The sequence below is a fragment of the Rhopalosiphum padi genome, chromosome 1 (assembly GCF_020882245.1).
Source record: "Rhopalosiphum padi isolate XX-2018 chromosome 1, ASM2088224v1, whole genome shotgun sequence".
Taxonomy (NCBI): Eukaryota; Metazoa; Arthropoda; class Insecta; order Hemiptera; family Aphididae; genus Rhopalosiphum; species Rhopalosiphum padi.
The window spans coordinates 40,439,999-40,464,008 of record NC_083597.1 but is presented as its reverse complement, the minus strand read 5'-3'; the positions used below and the strand labels follow the sequence as shown (position 1 = coordinate 40,464,008).

At 25.0% G+C, this 24,010-nt stretch overlaps 1 long non-coding RNA gene across 1 annotated transcript in view; it reads left to right on the top strand.

The window, feature by feature from the left end:
• LOC132931961 (uncharacterized) overlaps positions 1-21,221 on the top strand; it is a 34,092-nt gene extending 12,871 nt beyond the window's left edge. Inside the window, exon 3 of the long non-coding RNA XR_009662796.1 lies at positions 20,721-21,221. This is a non-coding gene — a long non-coding RNA (uncharacterized LOC132931961). The remainder of the gene's footprint in view (positions 1-20,720) is intronic.
• The last annotated feature ends 2,789 nt before the right edge of the window (positions 21,222-24,010 follow it).

Sequence of the window (24,010 nt, the reverse complement as noted above, 5' to 3'; positions counted from 1 at the left end):
TCGTCACTATTAGTGGTCGCTGCTGGGAGGTTTCGCCGGTTTGGGCCTGGTCGGCCTGGGCAGCGGGTCCGGGAGCTGAACGACGACGCGATGCCACACGTTGGCCGGGATGCCATAATAGTACCGCGGTATGACGGTGTGATGACGTTTCTTTGCGTGCGTCCTCAGCGTGTCGATGCGGCTGTACACGGCGTCGCAGTCCGAGCACTTGTGGTCCCGCGAGTAGTGCGTCTGGAAGTGGTGCCACTTGCTCCGCACGTGCTTGGCGCACACCTTGCACACGTACAGTTTGGGGTTTGCCGGGTCCTCGTGGAATATCTGGTCACAGTTGGGCTTCCGGTGGTATTTTATGTCTGCAAAATGCGAGTTGACCGTTAAAACCTACTACAATACATATAACTATATAAGGTTGTTCTTTCTCTGAGGATTTCGATTTATTATAAATATTTTGGATTTCCGATCTGTATAGTACTATTAATTAGTTATGAATTAACATTTATAAATAAAGTATTTCAAGCTTAGTAGAGCAAGTTATTGAATAAAATAATATTTTAAAACAATTTCATGTTGTAAGTAAAGACCACGAAAACAATTTTTTTCATAAATATATATAGTAGGTACATCTCGTATATGATAGCATAACGTCATAAAAAATGAAATTTATCACTAATAGTCTTATACTTTAAACTTGAATATATATTTTTTGCTGAATTTGTTTTTGTTGGATTAATGAGTTTAATAGATATACTGAATTAAGGTGATAATTGACAAAACAGATAATTACCGTATACGCTCTTTAGTATCAACAACGTCGCTTCGTTTATATTTGATGGCAACGGCAATGGTATGTCGGAATTGCAGGGCTCAAAGTAATTATGATGTTTAACCTGGAAAATATACGCTGTTAAAATGTTGTGTTATATATTATGTATAATTTTTTTTTGGCCATTTTCAGTTCAGCGATGACGTTGTTTTTGGATAAAAGAAATATATTTGTTTACCTAATAATATTATAAGTTTTTACGGTAAAGATTTATAATAGAAGTTATGTGTGAATAAAAATTATCAATATTTATGATTTAGCAAGGTATAAGACGTGCATATATTTTATTTTGATCGATTACTTTTGATGTTATAATGCAAGTTATAGTGAATGTATTGATTTAAGTTATAAGAGTACATATATATTATCAAATAGTTTGTCTCATAGTGTGTTTTTTTTACCACGTTTGAATTCGTAATTTTCACACAAGATAAGTCCATTGGTTCAATTTGTTCTGTATTGTTGTTTGTTATTGATAAACATGAGTCTGGTGGTTTTATTTGGATATGATGGCTGTCATCGGCGGTATTCTTCTGTAATAAAAGTAAGTTATTACCTATCAATATTGTATTTAACATAATAATGTAGTCATTCGTCAGCCATATTTTAGTGGATGCTACACCCGCATGACGTGTGTGTTGTCTAACAACAAATGTGAATTTATAGCAAAATTGCGTTCAGAAAAATCTATTTTGTATCGTTGGTTTAAATATTATAAATTATAATGAATTGGCTTATTATCTAATTTAAAGGTGAGAATACTATATAGGCTATATCGAAAGTTTTTAAAGATATTTTAATTTTAACATGAGTTGTACATAACTATGTAAAGTATTTTAAAATACAAATTAATCGGTTCAAAATATAAGTACAATATAAGCCTAATAGATTTTCTTACTTTTAAATTAGATATTAGCTATTCTTATTTATATTGTTATATTTTAATTACATAAAAATAGGTAAGTTTACTCTTATATTGCAATTAATGATATAAAATAGAGTTTGCTGAGTACAAATTTGGTATGTTGTACGTTTGTAAGACTTTGACAATTTATGCAGATATAACATCTTCTTAAAAAAAAAAAAAAACTGTTTCTTTACTTCAAAGCGCTCTTTTCTGTGTATGGGCATACTCGGCATACTCCTGGATATTTTTAGTTCAACGATCAGATATAGCACAGCTATTGTATTGTCAGAGCCAGAACGGCCACAACTCGTATCAGTATAATACTGATAACGGATGTCTTCTACAGCAGCACTTCAGTGTATACCTGAGAAAAAAACTTAAGTCTATTTCGTCTATTTCCAAACGGAACATTGTTTGAATTAAAAATAGTACGAATAATTCTCACAAACTCCTTTTGGAAAGTTGTGTAACTATTTAAATTATTTTTCAAATTTTTATTTCCTGAATGTCCTTTTATTTTATTATAAATATCAAGAACTATGGAAATATTGGCTGTCTATATATAGTACAAGTTTTTCGCATTTTCTAATCTCGTGGATACTTCTCTCGTGTATGTACCTATTTTAAAATGAGTTCCAATTTTCATTTTTTCACTGATTAGATGTCGAGAAAAATGATTGGTTGAGGATTAATATTTTTCATAAACAGATTTTAAAAATATGGATATATTTATCGCCATAACCAATTTACATGTTGATATTTAACGTGTCCATTGTCCAGTCATCTAATCAAAATTATCATAAATAAGACGTATTAAATTGAAACAGTTATTATAACTTAAAGATATATTTTAGAAATTACTTCAGTTAGACGTTTATTACGATTGTTCCATTTCATAGGAAATAGTTGGATTACATTCATGATGATAATTGATAGTTGTATGTTGAATGAATATACATGTTGGCATATGTGTATTGTGTATACCGACTATTATATTTATATATAGTAGAACCCTAGAACCCATTTAAGACGCTCTCCTAAGGATCAGTTAAAAGTAGTGTATTTTAGGGGAAATCATAAAACGTGGGAAACCAAATACCTACATATTTAAAAATCAAGGGACTCGTAAAAAAGACCGTATTAGGCGAGAAATCATCTTAAATGGGTTTTACTGTATATAAATAAACATATTATATATGTATTTATTTATATATAACCTCTCAATAAAATTCAAACAATAATTATATTACAATATTATGCACTTTTCCATTTTCCAGAAATTGGTACATACTTATTAGAAATGAATTAAAATATTTTCTTAATTATAGGTATGTGGTACGTATATGTATCAGCTTTGAATCGAAATGTACAATCCAATGAGATAAGTGATACCAATAGTATCTAATATTTTTTTTCTTTTATTTTAACTTTTTTTGAACGAGTACATATTACAGACATACGGTAGTTTTAATGTATTGAAGTTCTATGAATAAACGTAGATTTCGAATCAATAACTCTAATAGGGTTAATACAGACCGTAATTATTAATTAATAACTAATAAGTAATAACATTTTCAATTTGTATAATATACATTATATACTTGTAAACCATATTTTATATTAATAAAACTCAAGTTTTTCGTTCGCTTTGGTAAATTTAATAATTTAAAAATAATAACAACATTAATTGTATTTACTGATTCAAATGATATGTTCATAATATATAATATTTATAATATAACTGTAAATTACATTACATTTTAAAACCCATTAAATCTTACATATTAATTAAAAATTAAATACACTAGTTGAGATATTATCAAGTAATCATCGACGAAAATTTTTGTTTTAATTGTATGTATTCAATATTATAACAACTATACATTTTAAATATTTAAATTCGAATTATATTGAAATATTTATTAAACCGCAGTTATTATCAAATTCTGTGCGGGATTCTATTGGGTTATTAATTGAGCGATTTGAGAATTGAGATTTGAAAGTTTTCCTTTATTGTTATGTTAATATAATTTTCAAATATCAAAAGTTATTGAATTACGTAGAAGACAATATAAAAGTTATAATTTTGGGTAAATTTCATGGAAATTTAAAATAATGGTACCTAATTTATTGTTTTTTGATGGGATGTAGACAAGATACAATTATCATTATTTTTTTTTGTTTTATGGCCATTATATTTTTCATAAAAGTAGTTCACTAACCCATAAACTTACTTATGAGTTAGTGTTTACGGACATTTTATGTAAATGTACCAATCCATAAAATAATCTAATTTAATAACGTTATTAAATTATATAATAATATATTATATTATGTAGCTGTTACGTTATCATAAAAGGCCCAAGGTATATGGATACAGAGTTTGAATAAAAAAGTAAATAAAAGTAAGAATTACAAAATTTGGATAAATGTGTTTAATATTTATTAATTATAAGCATTCTACATGTCTACATACAATTTTTGCACACCAATAGTCTTTTTATATTGCAATAAAATATCAAACAAATATAGAAAATCATATACCACGGATATGAATAAAATATAAAAGAATAATAAAAGAATAGTACGAGAATTAAATAATTGTACAATTATATTACCATTATACTTATAATATAAAAAAACTAATAATGGTACAATATGAAATAATGCAAATATTAATAGTGCATTTAATGACGTCATATTGCTTAAAATTATATGAAAATGTATACAATAATTAAAATAACCACGATAGTGTTTATAAGGATAATATTAAGTAATAATGATAATAACAATAATAGTACAAATATGATTGATAATAATGATAATAATAATAATGGCAATAATAATTATAATAATAATTGTAATTACGATAATAATAATAATAACAAAAATGATGGTAATAATAATAGACAAAACAATAGTAATGGTGATAACAATAATAAAAATAATTAGCTAAAATGTAAATATTATTAATATTATTAGTAAGAAGACAGTTTCGTTTATATTCCAATAGGAAATTTAAATCATTATTCATTTTATTTGCGAATCTAATCTAAGTAATATAATTCATTGAAAGAATATTATATAATAAAATTACTATAAAACAGTGAATTTTAACGATTAAAATCTCTAAGTTGGGTTTTTAGTTTTTGCACAATTATTAAATATTATTTTTGCACTTATGGGTAAAAAAAAAAATCATTTGGTTTAATTTCGGACTATTTCTTGAGTGATATATATGTATATTATTAACGATTGAACAACGTTAAAAAAACTCTTACAGAACCGTTAAAAGATTATTGTTGTCTCAAACAGCATCGACGGCTCATATATAGAGCAATAATGACCTCCGTTCAAAAGTTTAATAATAAATTCCTGGTGTAATTCTGCTGTGATTTCATCTTGAAAATGGGTTTAAATTGTGTTGAGTTTATTGTGTAGAAAAATAAGCCCGACGTATAACCTGACAAAATATCGTGCAAAATGCGTTATGGTTATTGAAATAAAGAATGATTATTTACTGAAAATAAATCCGTACAAATATCTAATACTACATAACACACACACGACACACTGTCTAGCTATTTCACACATTCATTTTTTTTTCAATGTTTTATATTTTTTTTTTTTGTACCTTTGCATAATATACACTAAGATACATATTAACATTTATAACCGTAAAGTAGTTGTACTATACTTTTGTACTGTAATTATTTTTTTGTACTGTAATTATTTTTTTGTACTGTAATTATTATTTTTGTACTTAATTTTAATTTATATCTCCTACTTTTCTAATTCAATTGTGAGGTAAAAATTGATTATAGGCATATTGTACATTTAAAATATTTATTTTTCGATTACACTCTAGTGAGAGTACTGTTGCTTGATACAATTTGAAATTTCTATGAAAATGTATTTAGAGATTAACTCTAATGAACGAAAAATCATTGTATGTATCTTTGCGGAGGAATCTAGTTTCTGAAAACTAGTCTATGAGGTAGCTGAGATAAAATAATTAATTGAGAACTGCAGAATACTTTCATATATTTATCATGTATTTTTTAATGGTTGAATGCTGTTTAAATACTTTATTTTTGAGTGTTATTTACGATGATTTAAATTTCTTAAATTAGAAAAGCAAAAATGTCGTTTATAATAATAATATAATCTCCATAACTTTATTTTTCTACATATCATTTGTTTTTCGTTATATTTTTCAAACTTTGAATATTTTAATATTTGTGATAATCTTTTTTTTGCCGACTACTATACAATTTTTGTTAAATAATTTTATTTATTTATTTTTCTAAAACTCGGATCATAATTTATATCTTTTGATTTTTTAAACAGTCAAGTTTCATTTTAAATTTTGTATACAATTTTACGAAATGGTAAGATATTAATTATCTTAGATACGTTAATTTAATTTAAAAATATTATTATTATACTGTTATGTCATTTATATTATTCCCCATGATAATCAATTTAATACTTAACTATACTTGAATATTTTTATATCAGGTTTTTGTGAGTTCTATGGTTTAAAAAATTGTATTTTAAATCGGATTTCTAATACCTATACCATTCATAATCTAAAAAAAAAAATATATATTTTTTTAATACATTACAATAATATTTGTATAAGTAATTGATGAATTTTTTTTATGTAAATTAATTGTTAACAATGATATTATATCTAAATACATAATGTGCACTCTAATGTTGGTACACTCCGTCCAGTATAGATTGTTGTTTGCAGCTTTTATGAAAAATGTTAAAACCTTCTCGGTCTCCTATTTTTCTTGTAGCTTGTTCTTCGTAAATAAAAAGCTATGACTGGCTTCATCATTTGATTATTTAAAACCGGTAAACCAGCTTCAATCAAAGCTTGTTTGATAATACTCTTCAAATCTTTAAAATTTAAAAATGTGTAGTTTAGGTTATCTATTTTTTTGAGGATTTAGCGTGGAATTTTTGTCATTATGTTGTTATCTTCAGCGAGTTCTGTAGATTTGAAGTTATTTGAACCCTATCGTAATTATTTCACTTTTTTTTTAAATCTAATAATTTCTATATATTAAAACAAAATATAATATATATTTCTCATAATCTAAATTAAGAACAATTTTAAAATTATACAAAAGTAATAAAAGTTGATTTATTTTCATATGTTGACCAATATCATTGTTATAATATTAGTTACTTAAACATTTAAAAGTTTTTTAGAGCATTGAAATCTCAATGTACTATGATTTTTGAGTACTAATAGAAAATTTAAAAAGGTCCATATTCGTTAGTAAATTGCTATGTGCATTTTAAGGAAACTACCCTAATATTGTTGAATTATTTCTAGTTCTCATATTTAAATTTAATCAAATTGTTTTTTATACTATAGGTAATTAATTATACATGGATTTTATTTACTTTATTTACATTGATAACTAAAATTATAATTGAATTTATAAATATTTTAGATTTTTGCTGTAGACCAACATTTTGTGCGGTATCATCGTACCACTTAACTCCGTTAATCAAAACTTAAAATACTTATAATTCATAAACAACTTGTCCGAATGGCGAATTTAGATTTTGATGTATCAAAATACTTCTTAAACTATTCTGCTTCAGAATATGAAATTAAAAATAATATGTTTTCAATCAAAAAAGTAAAAACTTAGGAGATTATAATGATAACAAATATTAAAACCATAATTTTTTTTAAAAAAAAGATGTTTTATTTTAATAGTAAATTATGAAGAAAATTATTTTCAAAAACGTTATTAGATGAGTGTTGTTCGATTAAAGATTCACTCTGTATTGGTTTAAAAAAAATTAATAATGCGCAATATGCACATGCTTAAGTACTATCTGCAGTATGTTATATTGATTATATATCTACGTAAAACATCACATTTGACTACCTATATGTTTATCTACTTGTACACATTTTATTCATACAGTATTATGTACTTGCAGATATAATAAAAGTCTGAGTAAAATATATCTATAAAAGTGATAATTATTTATTTAAAAAAAATTTGTGAATATTATAAAAATATACATATTTTGTTATATTTATTAAATAAATTATCAAAAAAAGTTTTTAGTTTTGAAAAAATTTAGTCTATAATATTATAGTTTAATCTTATTTACCTTAAAATGAGAATTTAATGTTCATCTATTTTCACACGTCTATGCAAATGCATAATATACAATGATTTTTAACAATTAATTAGAACAATGATATTAGTCAACATTTTTATGCAATTTTATGTTGTAATTAGTAGATTATAGTTTAATAAACAATTTTCCTTACTTATATGTACCTAATTATACAAATTCATCATCGTATATTCTTTTAAAATATTTATTATTCCATTTTAACTTATATACTATTTTTAGGTTGGATAGTTATATTTTGTGTATTAAATGGGTTGGTAAACCTAAAAATATCCCTTATAATATGACGAATATTGTCTTGAATGAGAAAGTGGAAAAAGTTGAATTCGTTGATAGTTTATATAATGTTATGCATCTATATAATATGTGTATTTATTCAATTTTAAAACAAAATAAAAGTAACTAGTAGATAAGAACAACGGTCGCATTACTTTTAGTTAGTCTAATTAATTTTTTTTAAACATTGTGTTTAATATTAAATGTTAAACCTACAATATTGCAGTATTGTAAAAATTTGAAAATCAATTCATGTTATAGCTTTATAAAGAAACTAGGGGCCGGTATAACTTGCTTTGAGTGAATCTCCTGGGTCAGAGACCGACTGTTAATACGTGAGAGATTTTAAAGCTCGTAAGTTACAAGTCTTCTAGAAGGATAATATGGGGGGCGTTGTCAAAAAGTGATAAAACGTTTGTGCCGTTAGTACCACTGATTTGGAATACCGATGGTATTATTTTGAAAGAGGAAAAGTATCTGAAAGTTGAGATATTGATCTTTGAGTATCTAGCAGTCAGTTATAATCCCGTATAAATCGATACCTAGCTGGATAGAAAATCTGCCTACCTTAACTTTGCCCGGTGTTTTTTTGAATAAAAAAAAAATATAAATACATATTGGATATGGTAATTGAGTGTTTAGCGATCAGTTATCGACCAGTGCAAATCGATAGCTGGCTGAGTTGTGTTTATATTAATCTGACCTATTCATTTTACACATCTGCTTCGTTTTCTTATTACATCTTATTCGACAAAATTAATTAAATTCAAATCTTGTTATACTATATTGTGCAATGTGCATTATACTTGTATGTATATTATAATTTATGTTTTAGCATAGTTATGTAAGTATACGTATTATATTTATTGTTTGGAACAGTATAAATGTTTAGATTTTAAGCTTTGAATGTAATTTCTAGTATACAATTGTATCTTGTTGAAAATTAGAAGAATGAGGGTTAAAATAAATGCCATCGTTAAATTAAAAAACATACCGGAAAAACAAAAAAAAGTAACGATAAGATAAATTTTTTTACGCGAAACCACCGATTTTGACAAAATCAGCCTTCTTATTTTATTGTAATTTAAAAACTAAATAAATAACAGTACCTAAATATTGAAATTTCGCCAATTGCTTAAGTCATTATTTTATATAACTGATACATTTATATATATATATATATGTTGAAAATAAATTAAATATATTTTTCTAGGTTGGTAAAAAGTTTATTTTTAAACTTATTGATAAAAATGTTTAGATTTAGTTATAAAGATTGATTATTTAACATAAGATTACACATATGTGTTATATGTTAGTTTTTTTTTTATTGAAACTCCTTATAATGATATAATTATTTTGAATCAATATTTATAAGAAATTTGATTTGTAGGGCCAAAGATTAAAAACGTATTAAACATTTAAAGTTAATATTTTGTCAAAAACTCAAATATCTCGTTTTTGCAATTCTGCCTTAAATAAATTGTTCAATTAAGCGTTCGTTCTTGTTCTGAATTTTATGACGAAATGTTAAATGTTATATATGTTACAGTAAAGGATGTTAAATTTATATTAACGTTATTAGATATTATTGAATATTTTACAAGGTTTATAACGTTAATTACTAAGGATTTACGTTAATTTCAAACAATATTACTTAATCATGTTATTTGTATTTAAACTGTTATATTATTATTATTTATTTTCACATGATAATGAACTATGACATTTAGAATTGCATAATTTCCCAACCACTCGACAGGTGCATTTATTGGTTGTATTCAATACGAATATTGTACTCATCAATGGTTAGAAAGGAGTTATTATCACTACGTTTTTTTTAATTATATCAGATATAATGTTGTTAAATTTGTTTTCCATTTCAAGTTCATCCATATTGAATTTTATTAATAAAGAAAATTAACACAATGTTTTACGAATATTTTAACATACAACAATAATATGACGATATAATGGCAATGTCTATCCGATGCGTACCGTGAAAAACTGACAAAAATATTATCTATAATAGTTATTATATTTACAATAAAGTCCTACACTAGTAAGCCCCACTAAGCTTATTTATATATTACAGAATATCTAAGTCCGAAGTTCTATCTACTGTGGCTGTAATACTGTCTAGTAGGTATCTAATACCATTAAGATAACATTATATAACAACATTTTTCATCGTATGTAGAAATTATCAATAATCAAACCCAAAAAATAATAAACCACGATATACACTAGTTTGTTAGGTAATTATTATTATTTACTAGAAAATAACGTTATTTTAATGTTTAACATCATTTACTGTAACATATACATTTTATATGCACCTAGATGTTTCGATATCAGCCTAGTACAATATTATGTTATAAAATATTGATTTTATATATTATATCAATTTGAAATTTACCTATTTAAATGACTATGCCAAGATTCAGTGATATTAGTAATGCGCGGAAATGCACACTATGCGTTTTTCATTATTTAACGGTCTAAATAACCGTTGGTTGCCGGAATAATTGATCGTCTAACGAATATTTTTAGTTTTTTGTTATTTTATTACCCTAGCTATATTTTCGAGTTTATTATATTAGAATATTAAAATATTCTTATAATAATGTTCATTCTATTTCTATTCTTATTTATTTAATTTTAATAATGGATATCAGTTAATTCAATTTAAATTATTATAATATTAATATTAAAATGTTTATTTGTCAAATAATATAATAGTTAATAAGTAAACATCAAATAGGATAATAGATAATAATTTCAGTTAATTTAATTTAAAAAATATAATTTTAATTTAAAGTTGAAGTTGAAAATGATGAGCTATTCCATTTAAAATTAGTTTATTCCTCGTATGATAGTCTTTACATATAATTCTTGCTGCGTGGTCTTTGTACTTCCGTTTAACACTCATAGTATTTCCCGTGATTAGTTGTTCTACCGTTGTAACCGTATAAGGCTCTGTTCCTTCTTAATAATTCTATAAATTTCAATGTAGTTGGATGACATCCGTTCAGACTAGATGGAATACCATTTTCCACCTTTCAACAGAATTGTTGGTCCCAGGAATATTTTCGAAAATATATTTAAAACAATTTCACAATGACACTGGAAATAATGCTGGTTAAGTTATTGTCCCACCAGACAAATATTTCGTGTGTATATTATTAAACAACGGTATTTTTAATAGTATATATTATTATATCTATTAACCGCATTGTAAATTGTCCGTTATTTAAAAATAAATAATTAAAAGTATTTGAATATTTTAAAATAATATACACACAACTCGAAAATGTGTGTATTAATTATGTAATTAGTATATAATAAAATAACTAAAAAACTAAAAATGTTCGTTCGACGATCAATTATCCTGACGACCAATTATATATTATTGTATTCGTGACCAATTGACAACTATTTTTTTTTTTTTTTTATCTAACTCGAAAACAACTAACTGTATAGACAGGAACTTAACAATTTCACCAAATGTTTATATCACCATTGTCTATACTTATTATAATTTTTAAAATATTTTTACTCTTTTTGAGTTCTTCATTTTTTTTCTCGTATTTATAGGCATTTGAAATTTTCCATTTTTTAGTTTTTTTTTTTATAAATGTAGATAAAAAATAATCCATTGTGAAAAATGACTAAAAATGTAATAAAATATTACATGATGCTTTTGAATTCTATCTTTAAATATTGGACAATATTTTAAATAATATAATTATAATCATATATAAAAATAAAAATACACATGAAATCTAGATAAAAATTCAAAATATTTTTTTCCTAAAGTTAGGACAGATAACACAATTACCAAAATTACTGTGGCCTACTCAACGACAAGGTAAATTCGAAATCTACTATAGTACTATATAGTGCAGCGAGTTCTCAAGTTTTTAAGTATGATTTTGGATATAGAATAATGTTTAGTTGGAATATTTTTAACCCTACTGTTGGAGTAAACTTATTGTAAATCGATGTTTAGTATCTAATAAGCATTAAACCGATCAATCTTTATTAGCATAATAAATAATAATATTTGTTTTAATTTTCTTTCGTTAAAAATGTATGTTGATTTGGAAATAAAATTGTTATTTTTATTAGGATTACTATATGTGGTTCTTAAACTGTGGTCATTGGTCTTCTGGGGACCCACGAAACTCGGATCCAAGGTCGACGGGGTTCTATTGATGGTCATAGGCGTAACTAAACCTTAAAGTTAGGGGGGCTTCAGCCCTAGAATTTTTATAATAAGTAAATTAAGTAAGGGCTCTGCCCTCTACACCTCCCCAAGCACGTTACATTCATTGATTATAAATGTAATATAAATGTAAATTAATATTTTATTTTATTTTTGTAGTATTATTATAAAACAAATAATAAACAAAGTGGTATTGAGGTTAAACATTAAAATATGTTAATATTATGTATAATAACATATTATTAAGTATTATTTTAGATATAAGTTAAATTTTCTTAAAATATAAGTGAAACTATAATAGTTAAGGATTTTTATACATAACTATTACAATTTACAGCTTAGGCCTCCGCTCAGTTTTACAAATGTATGTAAAATGTCTTCTTTGTTAACAACGTTTGACTAATCTTTTTCAATTGCTATGATAGATAACTTTGAAAATCAATTTGGTAACATGGTTGACTTTATGTGAGTGTTTATTCATCGCATTTCTGAGACTGTTCTTTCAAAAGAGGCGGAACTCGTTGGAACTGAAAGCGCTAAGTGTAGCATTTTGTATACATCTGGGAAAACAGATTTTTTCACAATACTCTTTAGTCGCTTTAAATGTTCCTGAGTATTGTTCATATTTTTCAATTGATTATCATAGCAATTTTTTTAATAATCGTACGTTATTTGTGACTGTTTTTATGTTTAGTTTATTGACAACTTCTAAGTAGGTAGTATTTATGTAATAAAAACTACACAATATGATACGTCTTGCACAGTTACACATGGTTATTACGTACAATAATATAGTTTAATAACCAAAAAAAAATAAATATTTTTCTAAGATATTAATAAAAATATAAAACGATATTTTAAATTAAAGTTTAAAAATATAACTACTGTTGGAGAGAATGTGGGACTAGGAATTATGACAGGGGGGCTAAGCCCCCCCAAGTCACCCTTTAGTTACGCCTATGTTAGTGGTTCTGGCCTTGACACGTAGGTGAGATATTTTGTAAAAACATTTGTAATCGAAGATCCGCAGATTTTAGAAGTCCTTCTTCGGGGATATTCTTTAAAAGTTTAAGAACCGCTAATGTATAGTACTATTATTTATCAGTGGATTTAATAAATGATGATTTATATCTTATTCAAATTAATATTTGTACTTATAAATTTTTAAAATTTAAAATTTTAGAATGGAATCGTTTGATAATGAAATTAACAAACGTTCCGCTTCTTAAATTGTTGTTTCAAGTATTGATTGACCGATTTTTTTTTGTTAATTAGTAACTATATCGTGTTAATAATGTGAGTGACGATTTTCAATAAATATTGTATTTCTTAAAATTATCAGAGGTTGTATACTTTAATGAACTTATTCTATATTATATTTTCCAATTTATTTAGAATAAGGCTTATGTGTCCTGTTTGGTTTTAAATACCTTTATGGTTCTAAGTTCTAATTTGAATAATAATTAATAATAAGTATAGTTGAAAAATAGCGATTTGCTTATTTTAAATTCTTATTTAAGCTACACTCAGGTTATTTTTGATAACAGACAATCTATGGATTGGTTTTTGATTTTTTTCTTCTCATTTGATATAATACCATTTTTAGCGAAACAATTTCGTCTAATATTAACTTATAATAATATTCTACATATATATGTTACGGTTAATGACGGTAACGTGTTAAATGTTGTCATTCCCCGGTAAATGACTTAATTTATCTAAACATTGGTAAATGTTGTAAATGTAGACATTCCCTGGTTATTGACGTCAATCTCCAGTTTAATTGGAGAATAGTGTTCAATACATTTATGGAAAGAATTGTATCGAATTTTAAAAAATAGTGTTGACTTGAAAAAATGCTGGTTAAAAATTGTGGTTTGAACTTGAGTGAAACTTTTTTACGCACTCCACTGTGGTAATTTTTCCTTGTTTAAATTGATCAATACATTTATAATTTTATATAACTGACATTATATGTGATTAACTAGATATCACAATTCGTTATCGTAATGGGACGCAATACGACCACTTAACCGACGGTAACTACGCGGAGCCGATCGATGCAATTGCAAAACTGGTTGTGGCACTAAAAAATGACGAGATTTAAAAATGAATCACCCACCGGCCGGCGGCCACCAACAACAACTCATAGTATCTATATTAAAACAATCAGTGTATTATTTGAGATTTATCTTCATTTACCACAAGTTTTGGTAAATGACGTCAATTACTGGTGAAAGATGTAAATTTGAGTTTAAAATATGTGTTTTTACGACATTTACCTACATAATTGAACCATTTTAGTTAATGACGTCATTGACCGGGGAATATATATTTTGAACCTTATTTTAATCTTAATATACAGGGTGTCCCAAAAAGAACGCTTTTTTAAATCGGTTGCCATTTTTTTGTTTTTATGTTTACATAATTGTTCTAGTTTTTTTTTTAATCGATCATTTCGGTTTGTTGTTATGTAATTAGTTTTTGTCAATGGACCAAATGTCTAAGGCCGTAACTGGGAGGAGGGTCCAGGGGCCCGTTATTATAAATTATAAAATATATAAATATATATATGCTCATTGCTAAGTACACGTGCGATAATTTGTACTCTACATAATTATTTTGTGTATAAAATAGGTAAGTACCTATATATCAATTAATATGATAACATTTCATCAGGCATAAAATATTTGTATCCATTATGGATTTATAAAATAATGACATATATTTATGGCATAGAGTTTATTTTTGACTGTAATAGGTAATTCTTAGATTCTGAGTGGAGCGATGAGTGTACGATGTTGCAATGCGTGTATGTTTCGTTTCAGTTTGTCAATTGTCATAACCTTTTTAGGCAGTACAATTTCTTATTTGGATCTAGTTAGTACTTGACGGCGAGGGCCAAATTATGTTGCCCTGGGCTATAACTTTTCTAAATGCGCCCTTGCATATGGGCTGTGAATGACATTACCATTTATTAAATATATATATATATGTGTATGCCTATATTTAAAGAAGAATTTTTTTAAGAATGATTCTTGCCTCAGAGCAATGTCAAAACTATCCATTAGTCATTTGTAAGCGATGTAACCTTAACCAATAGAAATAGGAACGGGGGAGGTTGTCATTATGTCGTGTAGTGTACACATTTGAATTATTAAAAATAAATGGTACTTTTAATAGTGATACTAAGGCCGTACCTAGGGGGAGGGGGTTTTCTCCCCCCCGAAAAATGTATCTGGGTACGACCCTGAGTGGTACTGTGGGAATAATAATTTAACTTGAAACTTACTTTTATATTTTAACAAAGAAGCAAAATAAAAAAATATTGTAAATTTATCAGACATTATTGTTTGTTATTTTGTTAAAAAATTTTTCCCCGTTCATTTATAAAATATATCGCTCACCCCTCATTTATTTCATGATTAGGGCTGGGATTTCGATGCACTTAATATTTTTATGAAGTTTTTCTGTACAATGCTTGTTTTGTTATAAATATTTAAATTAATTTCTCATTTTTTTAGGGCATTTTAGGGGTTTTTAAGTCATTTTTGTTGATTTTGAATTTTAAATTAAAGATTATAGAATATAATTTATAATATAAAATATTAATATGCTAACCATATATAAATACCCAAATGACCTTTTAAGATTCTGAACGGAGTGATGAATTTATTGATTTTACAATGATGTGTGTTTTTTTTTATTTTTTTTTTATTTTTGCGTCTGTCATCAGGTTTTGGAGTAGTAATAATGCTTCGATTTTTGACTTCAGCCCCTCTTTGAATAGGAAAATTCATCTAGTTGGTACTTTGGGGGTAAAAAAAGCGTCGGGAAAAACCCTGAAAAAATAACGGAAAAACGGGAATTTTTACGCATAACCACTTTTCGAAAAAATCGATTTTTTAATTTTGCTGTAACTCAAAAACGAATCATTTTAAATACTTGAAATTTTCACCAAATGTTTTTATTATGGTTATCTATTTACGATTAAATTTTCAAAATATTTTGACCTTTTTTTAAGCTACTTATAGACAATTTAAATATTCGACTTTTCTAAGTTTTTTTTCTTAAAATGCCGATAAAAAAATTTGGCTATCCAAAAAATCTTTAAAATCTAATACAAGATTATCCATAAGTTTTCCTTCAAGTAACTATAAAAAAAAATTCCAGCGTCAATATAAAAAACATTTTATGAGCGTATGAAATTTAATTTTTTACGAAATCGAGTAAAATAACGATATATTACAATTTAAATATAGGTTATAATAATATAATATATCCAACTAATTATCATTGACTGACGAATCATCTCCATTCAGAATCGTTTTTCGTATAAAATGATACCCGTCATTGCATTCAAATTTAACACATCCATTATAGTGACCAGTGACCTACTCTCCATCTCTACTATACAGTAGAGCGATACCCACTTACCCACTTTTTTTATCTAAGGTTCTTACATAATAAATTTATATTAGGTATATAAATTATATATATTCGTGAACCAGCGTAGCGATCTACTAGGGTAATAAAATCGATAACGACGTCTAACACCAGTCTTAGCTTTTTGTGCACAGTTTAGTGCGAGATTTCTCGTTTAATAGTAAAGTTGAATTTCAATTTACACTTTTTAATGCATTTTTTGAGTTTTGTAAGTCACTTTTGCATTTTTTTAAAGGTCATTTTTCATGAATCATGAGTCACCACTTGATGAGAGGGGATCGTAAGTAAACAATTCCTAGTACTTTAATAAAAAAAAATACTGTGAAAAAAAGCTAGGTAAGTGGGTATCACTCTGCTGTACCTTAAGTGTCGAGTGAGTCAATATTATGGATGTGTTTAATTTAAATTTAATGATATATTATTGTAAACGAATCATCCTGAAAGGAGACGATCTGTCAATTTATATCACCAAGTATATTTAAAGATAAGTCTTTTTGATATAGCTACTAATCCTTTATTTTACTTTTATTATTACGGTATATTAATACAATTTTTACGAAAATATTGCATTTTTTATATTATTAGTATTTAATTATAATAATAACATGTATTTATACTATATTAAATCTAATTATACAACTTAAAATGAATTAACATATTTATTTAAATACTGTAAACAGTAAAAATAAGTTCATTGTATAAATAGATAATATCTTAGATAAATCAAAAATGTTATACCGTATAGTAAAATTATAATTTGTTAATAATAATAGTATGATATATGTAAAAGTTTTAAGTTCCTACAAATAATGTTATTAAATTATAACAAATTAATTAACATAATTATTTATTGTTTAAATAAGTTATTAAATCCAAATTTGAACTTAAAATGCCTATAAAATAACTGCTATATTTTTTTTTTTTTGGTTCCAGTACTTATTCGACATTTTGTACTCACTTTTCAAAACTTAAAAATAAGCGAAAAGTTTTTATGAATTTTTAACTACAAAATAGTTTGAAATCTTTTGCGATTTAAACGGATTTCATAAAAATTTTAACTGCAAATGCATATAAAAATAACTGTGACTATGTATTTTAAATTTTAAATTCCCATAAATTAAATAGTTATAGTTTTGAAAACTTTATCATATATTGAAAATTATAATATAAAAATGTTTTCTTTAAAAATTTAAGGTATCTACTGTAATTTTTTTAAAATGTAAAATATTTGTAAAAATATATTTATTTTCTGTTTGTACATCCAATGTAAAAATTAGGACTTGTAATGCATATAAAAGATTAATTTGACTTTATTTTGTAAAAATTCTAACTAAAAACGACTATAAAAAAATATTGTGATTATAAATTTTTGAAATTTTTTGATTGACAAATTAATAACCCAGCAAATAAAATTTAATTGACATTTATACTAAAAAAAAAAATGAAAATTTTTCAAGCCTATAAATAGATCGAAAAGATTTACATTTTTTAAAAATTTTATCGTGAATAATAGAAAATAATAATATAAGCATTTGACAGAAATTTCAAGTATTTCAAGTATTCGTTTTCGAGCTAGACTAAAAAACCAAAATTTTGATAAAAATTCTTGTTTTTCTTTAATTTAATTTTTAACTTTTAATCCCCAAAATAACAACTAGATTACCAGAAACCACGTCAATTTTTGAAAAGCGAAGAATTTTTATTTCTTCAAAAGATGATGAAAGGCAGAAAAAAACATACATTATTGTAAAATCAATAGCTTTGCTCAGATAAAACTAATGAAAAACGGGAATTTTTACGCTTTATCAGTATTCGAAAAAATGTATTGTTTCAAAATATTTTTACTCTTTATTAATTATTGAACTATTTGTGGACTATTAATTTATTTAGTTTTTTTTTTTTATAAATACCAATAAAAAAAATTATCAATGGTTAAAAATGTTTAATAATTATAATATACAATGTTAATAACTATACTTAATTTTTTTATTTTTTCATTAGCAAATTAACAAAAAATTTATTGATACAATATTTTTTTATATGTATATAAAATTTGTCATATGTATAAATTATTTTACAGTTTGAAATTTGTAAAATTTGTTCATTTTATAACTTATATTTGAAAATTTAGTACAAGTACGATATTTTATATTCATCCAATAGTTTAACTATTTATCCTTAAACAATTTTTATTTGTTATTGTAATTATTTAAAAACGAATAACTGAAGATATTTAAAATTTGCCCGAATTCACCTGTTTGCTGCCCTAAGGCCAAATTTTTGAAAAGTTGTTTTTTTTATAAAATCAATATTTTTTTTCTGAAACGATTTTTTTTTTATTACAACTAAAATAAAACTACAGTTTCTTTATTTTTCAGTTCTCATATATTTTATGTTTATTATTACATTAAATTATAGATTTAATATATTTAAAAACATTTATTTTCTTGCTTTTAAAGTAGTTAATTTTTTGATAGTTTCATCAAAGTCAATAGATTTAAAAATATCTTTTGTGATGATAACATAATTAGAGAATTTAAATATTCTTGTATTGAAGTACTTTTATAATTGTTTTTTATACGTGCCAGTTTAGAAAACCCTTTAATCTATGAATTAAAATACACAATTTTTTAGGGCATATTTCAAAGTTAAAGAATATTTCGGGCAAAATAATATGTTTTAGGAATATAACAAAAAAATGCAATATATTTTTGACCTCCGTTAGTTTCTACCCTTAACAAAAAAAAGTTTTTATTTTTATTATTTAAAATAAGTCATGTTATTATTATTGTTTTTTGAAATCGCAAATCTGAATTTTATGTACCTACTATAATTAGGGCTGGGATTTTGATGCATTTTTTATTTTTTCCAGAAGTTCCTGTACAATGCTCGCCTGGTCACAAATCCGTTAAATGTAATTTTGAATAAGAATAAGAAAATTTATTTTGCATTTTTTGACCATTTTTGATTTTTTAGGATTAAAATTCTTAAAAATTTAATACAAAACTTTTTATAAGTCGTTAATTTTTCAATTAAAAAATGTTGAAAATTTATGGTCACAATATTTTTTTTATTATCATTTCAAGTCCTAATTTTTACATTCATCTGGAAAATAATTATTTCTTACTAAACAGTTTTTGATATTTTGTATTTTAAAAAAATTACTGTAGTTATTTTAATTGTTCATATATAAAATGTTTATATTATAATGTTAAATGAATGGTAAAATTTTTGAATTTTTTGAGCTTTGTTAGGCTTTTTAAATCTAAAATTTTTTTTTTTTTTTTCTAAAAATGACACAAAATGTATTGCCGATTCAAAATTCTTGAAAATTTAAAGATCTTACATATTTATTTTATTTTATTTTATCTTCACAAAAATTATAGAAAAAAAAATTGGCACTTTTCATTTAAAATATATACCTAATCATAATAATCAAATTTTGAAATATTTTGAATTTTTTTGATTTATATATAAATATTGACATTTATTATTATTATTATTATTTTTTTTTTTTATAAATTTCAATAAACAGTTTATCAATGTGTGAAATTGTTTGAATATTTGTTAGGTACGAGGTTTCTAATAAGTTATGTTATAAGTTGTTACAGTTAAGTTGTGCATTAACAGACTAAAAATTATTGAAAATTTATTGCCACAATATATTTTTTATAATCATTTGAAGTTAGAATTTTTACGAAGTTCGTCAAAATCATAAAAATGTGTAAATTAAAAGTATATTGTGGTAAAAGTTATCAATGTTTAGCTAAAGTTTGAAAATGCAATACAATATTTCTATTAGTGGTACATATACGAGAACTAAAAAATTTAAAAAATATATAAATTTTATACTTTTTTTATAGACATGACGTGTTGGGCCACCACCACAGTGCTTTTTCCCCTACGATCGCCGAGTGCCATTTGTTGGTAAAAACCCACATTCTACTACGACAAGAAACGGCCATCGACTCTAAATAATTCAGTGTGTTATTTTGTTACGAAACCCATCGTCCTGTTCAACACTTACGAAATTGGAGTATTGCGGGGGAAACTACCCTAACCTCGCCCGTGTTATCTACCAAAGACATTAGAAGTTTATACTTAGACATAATTACATATTTAAACAATGAATAATGATGTTCAATATTTTGTAATAATTTAAAAATTATATGTAAAATTTTATAGTTTATTCTCGGGGATTAAAACATTTACCTAATATATACAATATACATCAAGAATTTTACTTTATACAATAACATTTTCAAAATATGTAGATTGATTCTAAGATATAATTTTTTATTTATTTTTATGAACCTATATATATATTTTTAAGATGTTTACAGTACTTAAAGGTATTTTTTTATTTTTACTCAACAGTTAATTGCTAATATATTAGAGTATAAATATATATCATTATATTAATTAAATACTAATAAATTGGATATTTTCAGAAAAAATTAAATCAATCTATTGGCTATCGTAATCTCGTACTAAATGAAGAGTAAATTACTTTAATAGCTATATTAAAAAAAGTATCATTAAATATGCTTATTAATATAGGTTCCAGTCAGTATAATAAATATGTAAAATATGTTTTCCCACGTTTAACCCACAAGAAAGTATATTTTAAAATGTTTAGATTAACATGAACGTACCTATATACTTACTTATCAAACTAAATTGCATTATAATGCATTCAGAGGTTACATAAAAATTATATTATATATATATATATATATATTTATGATAACAAATCTAAGTGATTGAGAATATGGTATGTTTATTAAAAATATTCTGTATAATAGCAAATAATCACCCTATGTAATTAAATGGATTTTGGGGTGGAATTTAAAAAGGTGTTGGCAAACTTTGGTTGTTGCGTTTATATAGATATATTATGGTATTCTGTAGGAAACGGGACCATTTCAAAGTAGTGTTGGCGGCAGCACTGTAAAGCTAGTAAAACGGTGGGGTGGGATCATTTTTGCACATGCCCAAGCATAACACTAACTGCCAGACATCAGTTAGTAATCATGGACCAGTGGATCCGTTAACACGCGCTTGTGTAAACCAATTTTTTTCGCAATAAGTTCGGCACCACTTCAAATGACGACATGATTGATTCTACGAATGCCTCGAATGGGTATACTATACTACAGACATTAATCTACAAAACTAAGATTTTTAACCTTGGAACTCTTAATGGTATAATTTACCTTTTGTTTTTAATAGTGAAATTTCGAAATATATTTTTTCTACTTTTGTTCTACCTGTTTTACAAACCTTTACATTTATGTGTACAGTTCTACAACATATTTTATTCTAAACAAAAGAGGAAAAGGCACAGTATAAATAACAAACAATGGAATACAGTAAATATAAATAGCAAAATTGTACAGTATATAAATAAATAACCCCCAATTGTTGAAGCGTTTGACGGATCAATAAGATCACAAACGCGTAGTATCTCTGGTTTCCGCAATACAATTTAAGACACGGGTTAAATGTTTGCTATATGCACCTATTTTTCACCACCACATCACCACTTTCTAAAATTGTCTAAAGAAAATGGTTACTACCCTGCTTATGAAACATTTGGTATTTTTTAATTGTTAACATAAAAAAGATCAATATAAAAATCAAGTATAATAATAAAAAAAATTGTAAAATAATTTAAGTTAAATTTAAAATTGGTTCGCTTTCATAGTCACCAATTATTAATGAAATAAGTTTAAAAAAAATCAAACTTAAGTACATAATATAATGGTTCCTTTTCCACAGTCGCCATTTATTAAATAATTAATTTAAAATTTGTGAAATAATTTAAGTAGAATTTCTCAAGCGAGAACACGTTAAGTTATATTATTGGTTCGTTTTCGTGTTCACCAATTGATAAAATAGTTAATTATAGTTAATTTAAAGAATGCAAATAATTTAAGTTTAATTTATGAAGTCGAGAACATGTTAAGTTATATTATTGGTTCGTTTACGCGTTTACGCGTTCACAAATTGAATAAATAGTTAATTTAAGGCATACAAGTAATTTAAGTTAAATTTCTCAAGCGAGAACAAGAAAAAATAAAATTAATATTGGTTACGTTCACCAATAATTAAGTAATTAAAAAAAAAATTAAAAATAAGATAAAATTTGATGGGTGGTTTGTTTTACCAATGTTTCATTTATTATTAAATTAAATATCTTGTGGTATTGTTATTAATCAATACCCTCACCCACGGTTAATAGATATATCTATTAAGCGTGACCCTTACCTACTTGCGTCATGTCATCTAACTCCTTACAGTTAAAATAGATTATAAATAAAGAAAAAAATGAATATTTCATCGTTTTGGCTCAAATTAACTATGAATGTTACTTATAATAATTAATTATTCATTTTTGATAACTACCAACCTTTATAATTTATTAAATAGATATATAACATTTTATAAAGTTAAACTGATAAGTAGATAAAGTTTAACATTTACATGTAAATAATTTGGTTCGTTTCCCATGTTCATCAAATTATTTTTCGATTGTTAGTTCATTTTTCATGTTTACCAATTGAATTTAAAATGTACAAAATAAATAAAGTAAATATATGTACATTTGTAAAGTACATATTATGTTCTCAAAATTATATTCGCAAATTTTTTTTATTTTCATAAAATTGAAAATATTTTATTAACTAACTCAAGTTTTACGTTTTTAAATTTCTTCACGATGACATAACGAAGACATATAACTTCAACGAATCCAACCAATTTCCCCTAACTTCAAAATATTCTACTGTTATAATTAACTGATAAATTTTGACAAATATTCGTCATATTGTGAGTCCAATAAAACCTCATACAGAATTGTAAAATAATGGATGATGAGAGATTTAGTGATTTTAATTTTTGAAATACCCTATTTATTTGCTTTTACAATTCTTAGATACATTGAGGTTGCACGTTTTTCAGTATTATTTTTTAACTTAAATATTTTTTTTATATTGTTTATTATAAAAATACAATAAATATATTTTAAGTTAGTTTTGAAAATGTATTAACTATGTAATTATTATAAAAACCTTTAAATTAAATGTATTTTAAAGTTAAAGTTATTCAATTAAATTTGGTGTTAGATTTATAAATGTATATATTCTTGTAC